This window comes from Lepidothrix coronata, unplaced genomic scaffold (assembly GCF_001604755.1).
Source record: "Lepidothrix coronata isolate B3197 unplaced genomic scaffold, Lepidothrix_coronata-1.0 Scaffold139, whole genome shotgun sequence".
NCBI classification, from domain to species: Eukaryota; Metazoa; Chordata; class Aves; order Passeriformes; family Pipridae; genus Lepidothrix; species Lepidothrix coronata.
Genome location: NW_016690319.1, coordinates 708,476 through 730,402, shown reverse-complemented (window position 1 = coordinate 730,402; position 21,927 = coordinate 708,476). Strand labels below are relative to the sequence as shown.

Here is a 21,927-nt window from a genome sequence, read left to right as displayed (position 1 = left end):
TTTAGCAGTTTTGCCTGTTAAGCAGCTTGCTTGGGAGATTGGGAATCTTTCCTGGGTACTCAGGGAGAACTTCCAAAAAAATAATCCTGACAGATAGAGTTTTATTTTTAGAAAAATTGTTTGGTGGTCCCTCTGTTGGAAGCTGAGACCTGATAAACTGAATCACCTCCTAAAGCTTATTCTGTCTCCCCTTCAGTTAGCATCCATTTGGATGAATCCAAATATGACTGGAGGAAATCCCATTGCACAGAATATCTGCAAAAGTAAGGGATAGATTTAAAGTATCTCTCCCAGCTTTCAATTAAGATTGGGAAAAAGTCTGTAAGAATTTACTATTTACAGCAGACCTGTTGAACCAAGGCTGCTACTATGCTCCATAATCTCTGGCATGTTGTCCTACAGAGAAAGCTCAGCCAGAAGGGCTGGGTTATGGCAGGGTAGGGGCTGGCCATGACCCTGCTGACCCACTCTATGCAGGACAGTGAATTTAACCAAAAGCATAAATGAAAGCGATCTGCATTGTTGTATCAAGGCAGTACTGAGTAGGTTGTTTTACCTTGACAACAGACACAAAAATGAAAATAAGAAATCTCCTTGAATTTTGTCTTGATAGAAAGTATTAATCATGTGGGGCTATTTTATATTTGTGGCTCCCAATTATTTAAAATGAAAGTAAAGAAAAACTGGGAAAAAGAAAAAAAAAAGCCTAACTGAACCAATACAAAGCCTAGCTGTACCTCTGTACACTACTATTTTTTTGAGACTACACTTCATTTTCCCAACAGTAACACAGCCCTTTGTACAGCAGATTTAATTCCTGTGTTTCTGGGTTGGGGAATGTAATCCTAAACATTAAAGAATATAGAATAAAAACCTAAGAAAATCCCTTGCAGAGAGTAGACAGTTAAAGAAAATCTACCTTCAGTGCAAAACTGAAACAAATAGATTATTTTAAATAACTGTAACTGATATGAGAATACTAAAATAATGCCTTTTAGGAGAAAATCTCCTTCCTGAGAGTATTCTAAAAGCCACTGATTCTTGGCCTGTGTATTTCCATTTTTTTGACTTTTCATACATTTTCAGTACTATCCAGGAAAGGCGGATGACTCTATTCTTTAACTGATAGAAATATGTAAACTGGTTTCTCCTTTACAGTTCACTTTATGTTCAAGGTTATCACCCAACCCTTCTGAAACATCACTGTTCCTAAAGGATTCATTACTGCTAGTAAAGGTAAGGTACAAAAATAAATTACACCTATCAAACAGCAGAAGTCCCTACAGTATTTCTACAATATTTCTACCACCAAAACACCAAATATAATACTGTCATTTTACAGTTGCTAATAAGCACTTCTGGCCAAGACACCACTATTTGAAATGAGTTCTGTATTCTGTGCCTAGTTCTGTGGTATAACTGAGGGTCAGACAAATGATCTTCTCAGTAGGATGAATGGCTTATCACTGAGCTACAACAGTAGCAGATAAAAATTATTAGCAATTCTTAACAATTGCGAAAATAATGCCCATGATATAAAGAAAAGCTGTTAGATAAATTTCTTTGGAGATTTAGACTTGGAAGAGAAAGTGTTTATCTGAAAGTGAAAAGCCAATACATATATTCCTCTGACTTGTAGATAAGAACATGTTTATAGCTTCTCACTTCTACTTTAGTTGTTAGAGATTATCCTAATCAGGACCTTTTGAAGAAATAATATAGAATGATATTTCAGTCATAGTATATAAAATGCTGCAAGATCTTCCAGATCATCATCTTGTTAGCACTGCATTTTTTTTTTTTTTTCATTTCAGGGTAGAGCCAAGATGCTGTTGATCATAAATACTTCCATTAGCCAATGGAAATAGTCACGAGGTAGCATCATTGACTAATTCCTTTTCCTTTTCGGTTCCTGTAGGTAATAGCTCTCAGCAAGTTTTCTGGCAAACCTGAGCAATTAATTTCTGCCCTCAGGGAAGAAGAGGAAAATAAATATACCTTGTAGTCAGAGGGAGCTTCCTAGAATTTAGCATTATGAATCTTGACTGGTTGGAATTAGCATTATCTAGGTACAGCTCTCTTACTTTGAAGACATTTTAAAGCACCAATCAGCATAATTAAGAGGAAGACCTTTCAAAGAGAAAAAGAGCACTTAAGTAATCAAGTCCTATCAAAAAGTCAATAGGAATTGGATATTTAGCTCCATTAGGCTACTTTGAAAATTACTGTAAGAACCTATATCGAGTCTCATTTAGCTATATCGGGGAAGTGTTCAAGTATCAGTAGAAGCATAAAAAAGCATTTAAACATCCATAGATTACAAACTTTTTAACTAGATATAAAACACATTATTTCATTTACTACCCATTCAGAAGCTCAGTGTTCTCCTGGTTTGGTGCTAACTCTGTATTGAGTAGGTACCTCACTCCCTATAATTCGCAGCTTCATTCTATTCTACTACTTAGATTTTCCTTACATACCAGACACTTAACATACCAAAATACTGTCTGGCACTTCAAAAACTTGGAAAAGAGTTGCATTTTCTAATGCATTAATTACCCACAGCACTTATTCTATAAATAAGACAAACATTTTCTTTCCCAGTTAAAAAACAGACCATAAATCTCTGGTTTATTCTGCACTACAGCATCAGGAAGCGTAAAGAGGTAGGGATGAGGAGAACATCTTAGAGCATCCCTGAATGCCTGCAAGCTGGAATGGGCCCCAACAGACCAGTAGTGATGATGTTAAAAGAGAAAAGGATGGGACAAAGGCCAAGCTTCTCTCAGCTATGAATCCACATCAAATTTAGGGACTTCAAGTATTCCTAGGGAAAATGTAAACATAGGAAAGCCTATCTACTCTCATGTAATTGGGTGGTTTTGGTGTTTAAACAGTATTTGAACCTCACATAAGGCCAAGTCATACTTGTCCCATTCATGCTAGTGAGGAGAGAGAGTAATCGATACTATGCTGATAGTAGGGACAGAGAATATGTAGTGAGTAAACTAAAGGACACTGCTGAGTGTGGGTTATCTTTAAGGACTATGTTTGAGGCTGAGTTTTGTTTTTCTGGCTCAACTGAAAAACTCTGTAGCTCTACATGAAAGCACAAACATGGCAATGGCATTATTAGATGCCATGTCTTCTTTATGAGTCTCCAAAGCCTAGAACTGTACATTAGAAAATAGCAGGCAATACAAAACCATCTAAAACCAAAGAAAACCTAGAAATAGTGAAGAAAAAAAAAGACAAAAATTATAAATAAGTCACCAAAGACTAAAAAATAATAGAAAAACATCCTGAACAAAGCACATACAGCCTTCTGGTATAAATAGATTATAACTTTTAACACAGAAGTCTCTATCTTATGACTAGTACTGTGTGTTGCAGTAAAGAGTTTAGGGTCATTAAGGAGAAGACAAAAAACCCACAAACTATACAAGAGAAAAAACAATACAAGATAAAAAAGATCCTTCATCACTAGAATGCATTTTTAAATTAGCTCCTCATTTCAGATTTAGAGCCAGGCAGCAAGGAGCTATATGTTTGCATGGCAAACCATACCATCCTTTCATTACATAGCTGCACCCTCTGATCTGCAAATGAATATTTCATATTTCCATTTTAAATGGGGGAAAAATGTTGCAAGTTTTCCACTGATCTCAATGAAACCAAGATTTTGAGCTTGTATCTGTCTCTACTATGTTTCTTTGAAATATTAACCTCCACAAAATAAAGCCTAAGGCAAAACAGTTGCTAAGATAGAACAAACAGGTAAATTTCCTTCCTTTTAGGTAAAGGCACTTTTGATAACAGTTTCTGTGATTTTAGATGTCCAGATCACTTCCATCAACTGTCCATGTGGCTGCTTCAGAATGTGTCATAGTTAAAGTGCATTTGAGGAGGAGAGGCCAGAGTTAGTATTGTATCTAAGATTTTTTACAACAGCATAATGAATATATTCTACCCTATAAAACTGTAACTATCATTCATTAGATATTAAAACTTTAGCTTTGCTTTTAAGATTGCTCCAAAGAATTTTGCACAGTTACTCTCCAGTTGTTGCTGACTGATTCTATGCATTCAGAATCTAAAGGCATATAAGAAGATTAAATCATTTTACTTCTTCTAGTGTGCATGACTGCATTATTGAATAATCATTGCCTCTCTTCTCATGATAATTACTCATTTAAGGTATTCAAGTTCTTCTCAAGGTACTCAAAGTTTTTTTTTATCTCTGTCTAGCCAAAATGTTTTTGACATGTGCAATTTTTTCCTGTTAAAAGCTTTGCAGTTTTTCCAGACTATTAATAGGCTAAACAGCACCATTCCTACTACTTCGCCCAGTGGAACATCACTGTTACTCTTTCATTGTCACAAAATCTGATCATTTGTTTACAGGTTTGATTCATGGTGGAGTTTTGCCTGTCATGTTAGGAGAAGTTCCCAGGTACCAGAGCAGATGGTTTTACGATTAAAGAACCCCAGAGGTGACAGGAGCAATCATAACTTCAACCACTGCTTCTGGAGGACTGTAAATGTGTAAGACCTTATTGTACCAGGTCAATAAATAAAACATGCATTAGGCTTTTCTTTCACACAGATTAGAAAGAAACAGGTACCAAAAAAAAAAAAAAAAAAAAGGCCACAATCCTGAAAGTGTGGCAGTTACAGGTTCTAAGAGTGTAAAAACACAGCTACATGACATGTACCCTAATGGCAGATTTGAACAGTAGTAAAATACAGGACACAAATTTATGCTCTTTTGAAACTTAAGATAATAAATTAAATGTTATATATATAAGAGGAAACCTGAGATACATCTGTATGACATGCCAACAAGCACAGGCCACAAAGGAACAGCTCTGGCCTATCTGGCCCAGAGGTTTCTATTTGAACAAGATAAGTTTAGCTGGCATTCAAAATAAGTAAAATTTAAGTGGCATTTAGACTAGAATGGCTTCAGTATTAGTACAACGGACATAATCGTAATGGATTCATGACAATGAGGAAAAATTGGCATTAATCTAGTCTCCTTGGTCTTTATTCTGCTAACACACTTTCCCGCAAACAGTAGACACATAAAATGAGAAAGAAAAGGTATACTATAAAGACATTAAGATTTTTCTCAAGCACTGTAACTGCTTAAAAATGTTAAAGTAAGTAATAAAATAATTTATTCTAAAAAATATGTTTTCTTATTTTAGCTTTGTAAAATGTGGTCCTTAACAGATTATATTCTTTATTATGATGGATTTAATGACTTTTTTTTTCTTAAATTAGAAAGACATATAACATGGGTATGAATGAGACTTGGTAGTGTGAGAGAACTTGAGGAACATCTATTGCAGTCAAATCCACATGGTCAAATTTTGTGGAGGGAAATTTTTGACATGACATAGAAAATAAATAGATTTAACTTGGACTATACGAAACACAGTTTTATCTCAACTGCTTGTGACTGAAGTCCTTGCTGTAGGGGTGCTCTCAAGGCTACCCTGTGTGACCTGGGGCCAGAGCCCAGGCATAACTGTGCTGACTGGGAACTGCCACGCATACAGCAAGTATGGGGATTAGTGCTTCAGATCAATGCACAGCAGAGATATCTACCTTCCACAGTTCATAGCATCACCTTTCTCTTCCCTTTGTGACACTACCTGTATATTTTTAAATCTAGCTTTTGTCTGGTTTAATACTTCCCCCCATTTTTCTATGTTGGGGTCATAATCCTTGGTACTTTCATGGTGCATTCACTGCACCAACTAATCCAGGTAGTGAAAGGTTAACTGTGTTAAACTTGTGCAAGCAGATTATACTTAACCTCTGGACTGAGGTACACGGATACTATCATGATAGAAATTACACAAAACTTTCTACAGATATAGATAAAAGTTTATACACTTTTGCTTGATGAATACCCAGATTATAGACAATAAAAAACCCAAACAAACAAAACAATCCCTCTAATTTGTAATCAAAGAGGAAAAGAATAACCCCTTTTCTATCATGTACTCTATGCTTTTTTCTATTCAGTAAGTAAAATCTTTAAAGGAGAGAGAACAAATTTTATAAGATTTCATGCTTCTGATCTGAGATGCTCATGTCTTTAAAGCCTAATCCATAAAGAAAAATAGAGCCTTCATTCATGTAAGTGGTATATAGACATACATAAATATCCACGTGAAAACATTAACAGCATATTTTTGGGGAGCTTTCAAACAATGCAAGTTACAAGAAATGTAATAGTTTTAAATTAAAAGAAAAATAGTTGATAATTTAAAAACTATGCCCTTCTCAGAATTAAACCATGATGAGGCATCTTCTCTCCAAAATTATAGATGAAGATTCATGAGTGGAAATTTTTAGGAACATTGTCATACTAGATGTTATGTGGACACAAGAATGGATAGATTCAATAAAAATGCAATTTGATTTCCACTGCACAGAAACTGGATACAATTCTTATTGCAACTCTTCTCAAATTAACAAATGAAGTAAGAGATGGGCATGAGCCAAAATCCAATGCACAAACATGCTTCTAATAATGCTGACAATTCATACCTTTGCATCTACTTTTTATTTTTATTATGGACCAAATGAAAAAAAAACCAGGATTTGAACATAGATGAAACTGTAGTCCTCTGCCAGACTTTGGGAATCCTACCACTGATTTTCCAAAGTCTGTAAATCGTCCAGAGAAAGTCTGAACTTGGACATAACACAGTCAGAAATAAAAACAACAACCAAAGATAAACAGCATTCAGATATGTCCCACTGCTCCATGAGGCTTGGACATTCAAGATAAACAAGCCTCTGTAGTCAGAGGTAGGTGGGTGAAATGGTTCCTTTTGAATGCTTGCCTTAAATGATGGAGTACCCTTTGCATGTGCAATGCCTGATGTGCTTCTTGGGCAATGATCTAGAGGAAAGAGTATCTTTCCCAAGATCCTAAGGGAAAGTTTTTGACTATCTAGAGAACAAACATTAAGGCAGATGTTTTAAAGGCTTTTAAAACCCATACAGTTTTCCAAACTAAATGTGTACTCCCTTTGGTTAGATCATTTTCAGATACAAGCTTAAACTTTGTCAGGTCCACAGAAAGTTGATTTTATTTGAAAGGTGACAACCCATGTAATTCTTTTGTAAGGCTGAATAATACCCTTTGTAAATAAATTGGCTGTTGTATTTCTAATTGAATATATACTTAGAAGGTATTATTAAAAAAATCACATTTTGCAAAGCTTTAACTCATTTAACTTGACAAAGTCATAACAAGATATTGACCTATTCTGCTCACTGAAAATGAAGTTTTCATGGTGCAATAAATATTCAATGAACTAAGTAGTTTCAGGAAGAAGAGGTGTTCAATCAAGGATTAAAAAAGGAAAAAAAATCTAAGATCTAATTGCAATGTTGCTGATAACAACAAAACAGAAGTACTGAAAACCTAACAATTAAGCTTTAATTATCTGATAAAACTCAACTCTGAAGTATCACTGCTTAGAATAAGAATATAACATTCCTGTATTCTCATGATAAAGTTGATGCCACCTTCAAGATACTGACAAAAATTCCTTGTAGAAAGCATTCAATTTCTTGTCATCAACAATGTGTGGTCTTTTAAATAATTTAAATTTTAATTTTGGAAAGGCATAAGTGCAAGAATACTTTTTATCCTATGGAAAGCTAGTAATCCACCCCAGTGAAAGAACTATAAGTGCATGGATTATAATGCGATTTCCAAAGTCCCTGGTTGACCACTCCTGGGCACATTCACGGCTTATAAGTGATAGAGCAAGAGACCTGACATGAAATACTTTCAGTCCTAGGATTTTTTTAGAAAACATTGTTGGAAAGATACATTTTTAAAAATATTTGGTCGCTAAAAAGTAAGAGCAGGTTGGAGTTCTGCAGCTCTTCCACCTAATGCAAAGTGCTATGTAAACACTCCAGAAAACAGTGTGTCCATGAATTACCAACAGCTTCACACATTTCAAGCCCCAGTTTCTAGACAGAATCTAACTATATTTATGCATTAAATATTAATATTTCCAGATGATGCCCTACCTTATTTTGCCTGCAAAATAAAGTTTTGCAGTTTTACTTTTTCTTCTACTGTGTTGGATAAATCCCCAAGGACCAGCCCAGACAGTTTCACAGTCAGAGCCCCAGATACTCCCTGAAGTGGTAGATAATTAATGTGAATTAGTATTTACATTTCTTCTTTGCCATGGGGCAAAATATTCTCTTTCCAGAGAAGTTATTTCATGTCTACAAGTACAGTATATTCTGGTGAGAGAGGAAAGACAGGAGCGGTATGAGGGGAGTGGAGACATGTCCCCTTGAGTGGAGACAGCCTCCAAAAAGCTAACTAATGCTCTGTGTGAACATAGAGGTTATCATCACTGGAAGACTTTTCCTCTAGGACCACTTGCCATGTGGAATGGTAATTGGATGCCTGTGGTTGTCCTACTCGGTGGCTTGGCCCTGCAGGCTGACTTGGGAGGCTTTGGGTGGGTTATCCCTCTCATCCCTATGCTGCATTACTACCTTACTGCCTCATAAGGCTCCAGACAGCTGCATAGATTTGTTGTTCATATTTATGAGGAAGACTTCAATATAACTTCACACCAGTTTCACCATACAATCTAATAAAGATTCCCCTTATAGCAGAGATACATTTATTCCAAGATAGAGACCTGTCTATATTATGTATAAGGGTTATGTATAAGAATTTTAAGAGCTGACCCAGCAGATCTGCAAGGAACACATTTATCTTGATATTTTATGAGAGTTCTCAAAACATTTAGACTTCTGAGAAGAAGCTCCAGCGTACATGGTCAGTGCAACTGCATTCCTGCAGAACTAGGTCATAAATTCCTTCAGTCTATTTATCAAGGAGTAGGTAAATTTAGAAAAGAAATGTATTGGAAACTCTTCTTCTCTGTGGTAAGCATGCACAGCTCTTCTCGACAGTAATTTGTCAGATGGCTGTGTTTGAATATGTGGGAGATTTAAATCTTTCTCACTTTTGCAAGTCAGCAGTTTACTTTCTCTTCCCCAAATCACTAAAAGGACAAGATGGGAATATTTTCAACACCAACTTTCTGTGAATGTAGCAGTCAATACATACAAAGCATTAGGTATAGCTAATTCTTTTTATTAAAATTTTTATTTATACTAGGAATAGTTTACAAACAATTCTAAAGCCATTAATGTATTTGGAGTGAAGAAAAATACCTTTTTTTTTTTTTAATTATCTTGCTTTGTTCTCCTCAATATATATTCTAGGGTTCTTACACTAAAAGAAATTAGTAGCATAAGTAAATTAACTACTATTTTTGCAGTATTGTATAATGTTAATTTAATTTTTAGATTACAGGTAAACCATACAAGTCTAAACATATAGGTAATTTAAGAAATAAATTGCAAGACTATAATCAGAGGGATATAAATCATTCGCAAATAATCTTCTTGAAGGAGGTGGTCACACTGTCACTGTACAAAGAGTCTTCTCATTTAATGTTAGGCAGACTGGCTGTTACTGTCCTTTTTCAGGCTATCAAATGCCTTGCAGCTAAGCTTGCAATTAGAAATGTTAGTGCTCCTAGTCCATTCAGTGCAAAGAGCACGTCTATCTATGCCCTCTTTGCTTCCCTGTGCTCCATCGGTCTGTACCCATCTGTTAGAGCTTTTCTTGTCTTATATTTAGACTGTAATACCCTCTTGGGCAAGAGTAGCCTTTTTATCCTGTGTTAATTCAGCAACGGAGACAAGAGGGTCTTGACCCATAGCTAGCATCCCAGGTGCTGCTGCAATAAAATTACTGATAATGACTTTTTTTTTTTATGGTGTCAGCTGAAGAGTTGGAAATCTGTTTTGCAGTTTTATGTATTTGGAGTCCAAATCAGACCAAAGAGATTTTGAGCTACTATAGGTGACACATTCATGAATTCTTAAAGAAATAAGTATCCTCCTCCATAAGCAATACAGATCACTTTAAAATGAAAACTTTATTATTAAAATGTGCAAAAAATATCCCATGAAACAAAACCTTGCAGAATTTCAGTTCTGCAAAACTTTGGGTCTGTATGTGTGCAGTGTGACATAGTTGGTAAATTAATCTCACCTGATGTTCTCACTTGCTCAGATTTCACCATCAGAGAAATACAGGCTAAAGTTTTTCAGTACTTATGACAATATCTCAGTCCTAAGAGTTAGTATATTTACAGTTCTGACTCAGAATCTGCAAATAAATTTTCATGGAGGCAATGACAGCGGTAGTCAATACCTTAAAATCTCTGTAAAAGAAAGTATTATTTATTTGCAAGAGCAAGATATCAAGAGGACTATATTTTTTATAAAAACAGTGCAATATGCCACAAATACTTTCATACTGTCTATTTAACTGTCAGCAACGTGCAAGAAGAGAGCTGTTTACTTCTAGACTCTTCTGTAAGAGTCCTCTCTGCTTTTTAAATCTGAGTAGTGCAATAGGTCGTCCCTGACAGGTGGTACCTTCCCCTCTCCTGCCATCTTCCCCACTCCAAAAATCATGCCAATATTCAGCAGCTCCTACATATTCAAATGCAGCCTCCCAGCTTGGTAAAACAGACGCAGAAGCCTCAGCAGAGAAACTGTTTCCTTTTGTACATCTAATCACAAATGAAAGGGTAATTGCAAAAAAACCAAGCTAAGTTCCATCTGACTAGCCTGCAGAGGAGATGATAATGACAGTATGGAGTTCAGTTTGGGTCAGTATAGACTGCTGCAGTCTACATGACATCCATTTCTCCTTGTCTTCTATATTAATAACATCCATGCTGGTTAGATAACAGCTAAGTATGTTAACCCTCGCTACAATCCGTTCCTTGCTTGCTCCATAGATTTCACAGTATCGTCTAGGACTTTTCTTCTGTCTTCTTATTTAAGGAGCCACTGTGTTGCTTTCTGGACCAGAACTCTGTCAGGCAGCCATATGATAAATGGTATTAACACTTTATTTGCTCTTGCCTTGTCTTAATTTTCAAATCCTTGAATCTACAACATAAGTAACATTTTTCAATATGTTTTTAATTATGTGTCATCTGAATCAAGGAAGTTTAGATCCAAACATATTTGGTTTTTTTGAAGGGGAAATCAACCATAGGAGATATTTTACTCCAGTATATATCTAAACATAATAAAAACCCCAAGAAATTGCAATGCAATAAAGGCTTGATATAAAGAAAGAATAAAAGGTAAAGAAGAAAGGTGGTGTCTTAATGGGAAAGCACACTACGTGTTTGAAGCTACAGCAGTTCTGAAATAATACATGTTTGTCTGCAGATCTGACAGGTCTTTTTGAAGTGCATGACATAAGGGAATCCTAAGCATTAGCATTTTTATCTCTAGCTCTCTTAGATCTGACAGTGAAAAATGATTTAGAATAATTAGGTATAATTATTTTTACAAAACAGGTGTTGTGTAAAACTTTATATGCTGCAGAATACTGTGACATACTCTTATAGCTTCACATTGACTTGTTTTGCTGACAGTTAAGCATTGTCACCTGAAAGTACAAAAGGAGCACAAATACTTTCCAAGGAAGGTAAAAATGAAAAAGAGTCTGGGAAGAATAATTTCTTCATTTTTATAGGGAAATGATTTTCTATTCTGGCAGCAGAAAGCCCCTTCTAATATCAAGCACCTGATCTGTTAAAAGGCAGGGGAAAAAAAGATAAATAAATAGAAAATAGGAATATACACAAAGACATCTCTAGATTAAAAATTTAAGGCATGCTCGTACTATAGAAGAAAAGCAAAGCCATTTTAGTCATTATGGGATGTGTCTGGAATGCAACGTGGCATTCTAACTCCCTAGAATCTCTACCTATGTGATGGGAGCTGAGAGGCAGTCCAACCAGATACTGAAGCAGCTGCTGAAAAGATTTCAAAATATATAGCAATGGTTTTGTGGGTTTTAAAATATTATAATTTGAACAGCCAAGACCACGAGCTTTAAAAACAGAAGGAGAGATTTTTGAGAAATCCTAACAAAACTTCCTATTACACCAATGTGTAATAGACACTAATATTTTAGCAAAATGGTACAAAGCACTCCAAAGAAGGTAGTGCAACCCTAGAACAAGGTACCAAAAGAGATGGAGTCCTCTCCAATCTTTGATAGTGTCCAGGACTTGAATGAAGCAAGTAATGTCTGACCCGATTTAGCGCATATGATAGTCCTGCTTCAACCAGCTGGCTGGTCTAAATAAACCCCAATGGTTCTCTCCAGCCAACACTCCAAGTACAGCAGTTAAGGGTTAAAAGACCCTGATGTAACTTCAAATTGACTGAGTACGACTTTTATGCACAGTATGTTCAACTTCCAATAAAAACTGCTTTGCTCTACCTAACTCTAATGTTAGGTAGAGTTAATGATGTGTAGGTAATCTGTGGTTAGACACAGATTGTCAAATCTCAGGGACTTCATCCACGCACCAGACTTTTACTTTTCAGTAATATTGTCCAGAAGTTTTTTACTAGGTACAAAATCTTGAAAATGTATTAATAACTACATAAAAATCTCACACTCCCTTTTATAAGGTACTTTTGTACCTATTTTTTTCAAGGGCTTCAAATCCAACAGGGTATCTTGGTCCTGGGGTATTTCATGATTGCTAAAATGGCTTAATCAGAAGGCAAAGTATGGTGTGTAAAGGAAAATACAGTTTAATCAAGGAACTGAGCCTGTAGAAAAGAACAGCAGGGAAGAATGGCAAAATAAAACTTACTAAGGCCCAAAGCAGCTAAACTACAAATTAATGTTACTCTAAATGCAAAGGAAAAAATTCAGTTCAGCTCAACAAATGACACATTGGTTTCACACATATGCACCTCAAAACCAGAGTTGTTTTTGCAGAAAAAATACAAAACTGAATAATTTCCACAAAATTAATATCTATGAATATTTTAAAATATAAATTTATATTCCAAATCCTGACAAGGTCTGGTATACTCAGGTCTGAAAAGAGGGATGTTAATTAAGAAAACCTTTCCTAGAAAGTATATTAGTATATGATTTATATTTATGATTTAGTATATACTTAACATAAAAAACAGGCAGAAAAGTAGGTCCAGGTTTTCAGGTAAACCTTTACAAGACCTTAAATTGTAAGTATAGGTCTTAACCATGTGCAGACAGATTTCCACTCATACTTCCAGCGTATGCTCTGGTGATTACAGCCTTGCACATAAAACCTCCTTGCAGCATTTAAATCTCTCTGTGTCTAATCTATCAGACTGACAGACACAGAAAATACTATGTCCCATTAAAATAGTGAATAACTATGATTACCTACAAATGGGATTTCTTCTTCAAAAGCTAGATGAACTTTCTCTCCTTATTTATACTAATTCAAAAGTGTAACCCAATTAGATAAAACAAAAAGTTTTCTTTCATTAATATTTTGCACCACAAGCTTCTCCAAATTAGGCCTCATATATAGTATTTTACATCAGAATTGTTTTAATCACTCAGGTAAGGTATTCAGCAGACTTTAAATAAATATTTTTTGGTTGTACATTTGTTTGTACATTTATTCACTCTAATTTCTTCATGATTTTAATGATTTTATCTACTTTTGTTCTAACAAGTCTAGAAATTGTGCACTCCAAACATTAATTCATGGAAATATTGTATACACATTGTGTATACAATAAAAGAGTTACTTTCACAGAGGAGTAAAACTCTTTAAGAAGACATTAAAAATATTTAAAGGCATTCCAATGATAGATTTTCTGGGATTAAAAATTTCTGTTTCAATTGCCTTAGAGTGCTTCATCACTATATAATGCTTCAGTACTTTGGTACATCCTTGTCTTTCTCCAAGTATGTGCAATGTAGTAAATACTGTTTGTAAATCATTTGTAAGATGAGTGCTTTGAAAAGTTTCATAGCTTCAAAGTAATTTTCTTGTTTTGGTTTCCTATTTTATTCCTATTCATTATTTCTGCATGACACTCCAGGGGCTAATTATTTCATATAGTACTGCACGAAATGACCCAAATTAGTTGGCTAAGGCTTTCAGATACTGATACCCCAAGATACTTCACAAGAGTGGTAGCCATCAACAATTTCCTTCTTATATTAATTAGAAGTGCATTTTCAGCCGTGCTTTCCACAAACAAAATGGACAGGTGAGTATAGAGGTATTTCTATTCCACACAACAATGGACCTTCAATACAGGTACCCCAGGTCAACAGAGCATTTATTTATTTTATATATATCTCTATATATCTATATCTCTAAGTATATATAGATATTTATTCTACTAAACTGAAGATGCCAGCACTCATGCATGACAAAACTATATTTTTTTAAATTCTTTTTCTTAAAGATACCTCTTAAAAACCAGAAAGAAAACCTTAAAAAAACATAATTCCAAAGGCACATGTTCTGTTATTACTAATGACAAAAAGTGAAGAAAACCGATAATCAAAAATGTAATGAAGCAGACTGGAAGAAAAATTAAAATCAAACACTCAGGTACAGAGATGACAGACCGAAATGAACAACTGATCATTTATTTTGAACGATGCCCAGTGCAATGTAGTCAGCATGACGTTCTTTCCTGCTCTGTGCCAGGATTTATAAATTTATGCATGTCAGTTCTAACCTGATGGATGTGTGTGTTTAGAGCAGTGAAACTAGACCAATATTTTATAGTAGAAGACAGTTTTCTTGGCCAAGACCCTTGGAAACTTACAAGTATTTTTTCTGTCAGTAAGGAGGATTCATTTACTTCTTACAGTGCAACAAAAAAGCCTGAGCTGCTGTTCCTACCAAAGAAGACCGGGGAGTGCAGGGCACCTGTGCCGAACCTTGCCATCTGCCAGATAGCACGAGAGCAGGTGCCAGCGGCAGCCTTTCCCAAGGCTCCAGTTGTGGCTCATTAGTACTAGCTCTTCATAAGCTGAACATTTGTTGAAATTACTAGAAGCTGTTTTGATGTAGGTCCAGGCTCAAACTCCAGAAGGTAGGTCTGGAATACAGAAGTAGGCACATGCACCTGCATGCACCAAACACATCATCTCTGTCCAAAAACTGACCATTCTTTAGCGTTACAGTTTTACCCTATGTTTTTCGTTAGCTGATTTTCATGACAGCCCCAGTACCTGGAAATCTGTGATCACACAAAATCTCAGCTTTCATATTTTTTTAAAACTAAGTTCCTGGTTGCCAATGTTGCCAAGAATATGTTGAAAATACGAGTCTCAGAGGGTTCAAAAGCAGATTGGCAATCAGTCTTAGACTGGCAATCAGATTTAAAAATCCCATTATTTTTCATATTTCTCTTTGTTTTGGTTTTTAAATGCTTAATTTAGTAAAAATTTCTCACATCACATTCAAACCCAATTTTTTTAATTATTTAGCAGAGGAGACAAATGATCTGAGATCATTAACACAATTTATATACAAAAAAAATAAAAGTAAACACCAAACCTCTATCTCAGCTTTAATACCATCTTGTTTGTCATGTCTAGCCATTTAAGCCATTACACTCCTTTGCAAAAATATCATGATGCATTAATATCTACCTGCTTCTAGAGTAGTTATGAGGTGCAATACAATATGAAAAATACTAAGAGTCAAAAGTTAAGTAATTATTATTTAACAAATTATTTATTGTATTGATCAAGAATGTATGTAATGACACTGATTTTTCCAATATGATTTCTAGTGTTATTTACCCCATGGTTATGCTGGATCCAAGAGCACCAGAAACTTAGTTAAATCACTAACATACATTATTTGAGAAAGAACTACCAGATACCTGTACCTAAAAATAGTCTTTTTTCTGAAAAGAGGCTAGCCAGAGTTTTAACCCCAATAAATATACCAATGTCTTAAGTATCTATTGTCAAGGTTATACTTAAATCTGTACCTTCAGAATTCCTAGTAAAATTGCTCAGAACATTATAAAAACTAACAATTGCCTCGGGCTTCTTAGAATAAACTTGGAAATAAGTTCCTGGCACTAAAACTTCCCAAGCTGTTGAAACTCAAGAGAATTCAGGGCAATGTCTCTCTTAATGGATATTCCAGTGATGCTGACTTCAGTCTTCTGACAAGACTGAAGCTACCTGAGGACTACAAAGGACTTGGGCAGAATTTAGGAACACAAGCTCAAGAATGTAACCTAAAGTTTGCATCTAAGACATAAGACATCTACGTTTTGGACAATCCATTTCAGCCAACTTCTACATTAGGTCAGAAGTGCCACTATCTTTACATGATTAAGATACTTGGAGATTCTCTCCTATCTTCACCCAGCAGGGATCCTTCAGCTACCTTGTCCCTGCACCTAAATTCCCTCTAGGACTCAGTGGGGAAGGCAGCTGCGAACTTGGGCTGTTCACTTCAGCCCAACATGAGGTATATAAAACCTGAGTAAAAGGGCCTGAAGGCACAACCCTATTTTCAACATTTCCTACTGGCACCACTCAGGTGCTCTGTACCTTATTCTGTACCTAACTCTGCCACTGAGAGCTAATTGAGGGTATTCACTCAAAGTCAGCATCCAGGGCCTTTTAAAGGCTCACACTACCAGTGTGTGCTGGACAAATTTGGTGGGGGAAGTTTTGTATTGCAGAGTATGAAACTACAGTGGTTCAGTCACAACTGAATTCTTGCTTTCAAAAATGCTGCAAAGTATAAAACTAATAGAAAATGAGTAAAAACCTGAAATGAAAGTGGAAGTATTACATTGAAATAAAGATTTAAATAGCGGAATAACAATACCCTTTACAGACCCAATTTTAAAGCTTCTCCCAAAGTAAGCCTGTATACTTTGTTTTCTATAAAAGCACAGGTTATTTTTTTTAGCGTATTTTGCATTGATAACAACATCTCCATAGTGAGAATGTTGTGTTACTGTAGATGGACTAACAAAAAGTTGCAGCTAAATTTCTGATAGACAGGAAGAATTTTTTGGTTTTGAGACAATGACATAAATTTTACCTGACAGCTTTGACTACCCAAGGGAGCCAGTATCCTGACTCTTGTCCCTCTCCTAATCTCCTCATTACACTCAAGACACCTCATCATATGGTTCTTACAGAATTAACGCCTTCAGCAGTAGGAAATATTTTCAATATTATCTGTTCCCTGCAGAGACAGATTGAAAAGTCATTTTCTTATATTTGATAAGAACCTGAGGGGGAATAGCTCAGTATATACCAATACAAAAGAGCAGTCAGCAAATAAAGAACCTACGCCTAAACCTAATGCCAGCTAAACTACAGAAACAAGAACCAATGGAATTAGAGTGTTACAATCAGACAGGAACCTCTACATAGTCTAGCCTCTACTCCGTGTCAGGTAACAGAAAATTAATCTTATTTTTATAGGTTGCTTAAAATCATTCCATGTCTCAGGGAAACATCTATTTCACCAATGAAAACAAATGAGCAGAACAAGGTGGAATGCAACAGAGAGAGACCTGAAAATGCTAGAAGAGAAAAGCAGGACAAGAACTGTACCACTGCCTCAGGTGGGTGGGAATGATCCATCCAGCATTTTTGTCTTTTATCAGACGTTAGAGTCAGGCTGCTGCACATGGAACAGCTGTTTCCTGAGATGGGAGAACTTGCTGAGGTAAAGGCTTCTAGCTCTGAAAACAGTGCCCATACTGCATATCTTCCAAATAATTCAGTTAAATGTGGCAATACTAGAGCTACGCAATAGATCCAGATTTTAACATTATGCTACACTGCTATAAGACCGAATGCCACCACATCATGACAATTCATGAATAATATACCCAAACACTAGACCTTTCTCATTTTGCAGCCACATGGTTAAATTTGTGAACGTAACCATGTTTTTATGTTATTTGCAATGGTAATGTTGCCTGAATAAGGACAAAAAGTGAAATAAAGCCTTACAATTAGGTCCAGCAAGAACAAAGCAAATACCATTTTCAGTCCTGGGTATTTTCATAGGAAAAACTGTATCACTCCCATTGCCCCAATCCAAATGCAAATTAAGCACCTAATTTGTTTAAATTCGCCAGAGATACACAGAAGCAAATGCTGCTCCCACTAAAGTCAATGTGCATATGGGGCTATGGTGCATATCTGATGGCACAGCAAGGTTCAAAGTATTATGTTAACGGTACTGCAGCTTTAAAATATGTGCTTTAAGTGCCAGCAAACCTCCTTGAAATCTGCACTGCAGCGTTTCTGAGGAAGCACTAAATGGAGTAAGAAGGTTGCTAAAAGCTTTTTCTCCTCTGCCTCTTCCCCCAGCCTGCACCTCTCCCCCCTCAAAAAAAAAAAAAATCTTCTTTTCATTCCAGGCATCATTTTCATTTCTTAGAACAAACCCATTCCTATATTTCAGCTATTGTATACATTGCATCATCCATACTCAGTGCACCAGTTTTTCAGGTGCACATCATCTGAGACACTCCAGTGAAGAACCAAAAGTAGAGATTCCAAAGAGCAGGCACATTTCTTTAAATGAAAAATAGTATAGGATTCATAACTTTTGTACTGTATTTTTAATGCTGTCAATTAGAAAGCCTCTTAGTGGCTGGAATAAATTTTGTATAAGATGTATTGATTGAAACTTGCGTCTTGAGTTTTGGTATTAATGTATCAAAATTAAAAGTTAAAAAATTAAAATCTATAAATATAAGACTTAGGATCTATTTTACTGCTTTGTCTGCTGTAATAAGTCTCTTTTACATGCTCTCCAAAAATTTTAAGTTGAGGTCTTCCTTCAGGAGAACTGAATGTCCTCAGTGTCTTACCTTATATTACCTTAATTATACTCCAATCAAGATGTCTTCTGTATACATTATTTGCTTGTGATTTATTATTATCTCCAGATCTCATTTTACTTTCCTTAATCACTCATACTCTAAATCATACTTACCATTCTCCCCTCAACATATCACCTATGTGGATGCTGTGAGGTGTAATGAACTTATTACTGAAAGTTTTCTTAAGGTGAAAGGAAAGTCTAGCTACATATAATCAGCAGTATATCACCAGAGTAGCAAAAGATATTGCACACAGAGGGCCAAGACTTAATTTCATTGTATTTCACCAGCAAATAGTTTGCATGTGGAGAGCAATAAAATTTGCACTGATTGAAAAAATTACATAATCTAATTTTTCTGCTCATATATGTGACACATAAGCTTATAAAGAAATTTCATCAGTTCTGAAGTGGTCTTTGCAAAACAGCAGCTTCATGTCAGATATCTGGAGTTTTTTTTCTTTAAACCAGTTTCTAATACTTTAACATTTTAAAACTGTTTCACTTAAAAAAAAACCAAGCAAGCAAACAAAAACTCCAAACAAATCCCCAAAGCCATAAATTATTTAACTTACAACGTTAGAAATAACCATTCTGATAGATACAGAACTAATATTTGTAAGAGCTTTGCAGGAGTCATTACAGTGTAATTTTTATTATACATTTATAGCATCTAAATATTTTAGAGACTATCTACAAATAGAACAGCTTTCCAGGCAAAAATGCAAACCCACAGTATTAGAAAAACAACCAAAACAAAATCATGCTGTAAGCCAAATGGTGAAGCCCTTTTTCCAGGTAGGAGGCTAAAGTCTGAGAGTACACACCAGTAAGAAGTACCTTGGCCCATCCAATGTGGAGGTGCCTTGGCCCATCCAATATGGAAGTGCCCTGGCCCATCCAATGTGCTGCCATGCCTGCAGTTGCCCAGGGAATGTCACTGAGTCTCACAGGCCAGGACGAGCTAATGGTGAGGGGCTCTTATGGAGCAGTTTGTGCCTGGAAAGCCCACTAGAAGACTATCAGTGTGTGATAACCCAGAAACAAAACTCTTCACTGAGACACAAATAGGACTTCTCGGAAATGTCTCTGTTCTAGTTAAACTGGGATTGCTTCTGATGCGGTTGTTGGGACATTTCCTTGTTATTGCCCTAGCCCAAGAAAGGAGAAAACTTGTTGGTGAAAGCTAATGTTTTCATAGCAATAAATGGCAAGAGCCCCAGGGTATATGAAGAGAGTTTCCTGACTGCGGCCTTGGCCTATGGAAAAGGGAGCATGGGGAGAACAGCCAGCAGCCCTACCTGGGGAGCAAGGGCACAGCCCATTATCATCATTTGGACTGCAATGAATGCTTTGAAACCAGCTATTTTTTGTGGCCTATATAAGCTGACAATGTGTCTTCATAGCTACTTCCCACTAGAGACAATTATTATTATTACTATTATTATTATTATTATTATTATTATCATCTGGATTTGTTTCTCTGTTAACAGTATTTGACCAATTTTTGCACAGTGGGCTTTCTTTGTATGTTCTCCCCTGCAGTTGCAGTCTTTTCTTTAAGAGGTTTGCACTCCATGAGGATTTCAGCAGCAGGTCACAGACCTGGTTCACAAAGGGGAAGAGAAATAAACAACTAACTAGAAGAATAAGAAACTCCACAAAGCTTTAAGTAACCTATAAAAAAAACAGGACTTCATTTCTTCTTTTCCTCTACCTGACCTAGCATCCTCACCTCTCTGAGGTCAACCACCTTTAACACGCTTGTCTTTTTTCCTTCAGATTTATGGTTATCAGATGATTTAGACAGATGGTAACAGGGTTAAGAGAAAAGAAATCAAAGGAGATAAGAATAGGACAATTGCAGTTTGAATGCACATCACTGAGCCTTTGGCTACAGGTGTTTGCATTATTCCCCCCCCTTCGATATTTTTTCTGTTGGGAAACTCTGCCTGACCATTAGACAGTCCGTTTATGAAAGATACACATGCATTCTTTTTCTCTCACTGATAACTTATATATTAGAATTTATCTGTATGCTTTTTAATCATGTCTTCCATATCTAATAGCATAAAGAAACTAGCCAGGCTTCCCTTCTCCAGTTAATTTTACTGCTGACTTGATTTCCTCTCCTGCTTCAGTGAATAGATTAGGCTAAAGGTAACTACAAGTAGAATTAAAAAGATAGAACACAAGGAATCAGAAAGAAAAGGGAGAAAAGGGGGTTGTTGTGGCATCTGAGAAAGACAGCAAAAGAAATGTGCTTTTACAGTAAAGTCAGAATGACCCAAGTGGGAAGATGTCGAGTCTCAGCTGTTGAACTAGTGGGTAACACACCTTCAACAGTGTACGAGTACCTGGTGGTGGTACTGTACGAGTGGTGGTGTACGAGTACCTGGCTTCTATATAAGGTATATTGTTTCCCCATAGTATCAGCACATGTGGGTACAACTCCTAGAAACAATAATAAACCTTTAACAAAAAATGAAAAGCTTAAAATCTAAGGAACCAACATGGAACACTCAATTAAATCAGAATGAAGGCTGGGGTAGAAAACATTGGACCAAAACTGAGCATCCCCAAACCATCTCTCCACTGATAAACACCTCATGTGCTCTGCAAAAGAGCATAACCTGCAAACCCGCTAAACAATAGTTCCAAAGGGAGTTTTTAACTTGACATTTCAGGGCCTATCTGATTTAATGTATAGGAAGGAATAATCAGTATACTCAAAGGAATGTCTCTGTTGATGAATTTTCCTAATTCACAAAAACCATGAACTTTCTCATCTATTCTTTTACACTTTCTGTCTAGCCCTTTCCTATCCAGATCCTCAATTTTCAAAACTTTGAATCACTCTTAAAAATCTCATTGTTTTTTATTTTTGCCAATTTCTTTTTATTTTAACCCTCTTTTTCAAATTGACCCGAGATTTAGAGTGCCAATCTCTTCCTTTTTTTCTACAGACAGCACCAAAAAATTGTGTAAGATTGAACAAACTCCAAAATCCTGAGTGACTTATACATGTGCTTTTATATATTTACATACATATGATGATGATTATGATGATGATGATGATGACATATATGGATATATACATGTGTATATGTGT

General features: G+C 35.9%; 1 protein-coding gene and 1 long non-coding RNA gene across 3 annotated transcripts in view; one reads left to right on the top strand and one right to left on the bottom strand.

Annotated features, from left to right (window-relative positions):
- KCNH8 (potassium voltage-gated channel subfamily H member 8) overlaps positions 1-21,927 on the bottom strand; it is a 179,414-nt gene that overhangs the window by 49,105 nt on the left and 108,382 nt on the right. The window lies entirely within an intron of this gene.
- On the top strand, positions 1,813-21,854 carry LOC108503453. Its single transcript, XR_001876834.1, has 4 exons — positions 1,813-1,875; positions 4,405-4,545; positions 17,399-17,541; positions 21,782-21,854. It is a non-coding gene; the product is annotated as an uncharacterized LOC108503453 (long non-coding RNA).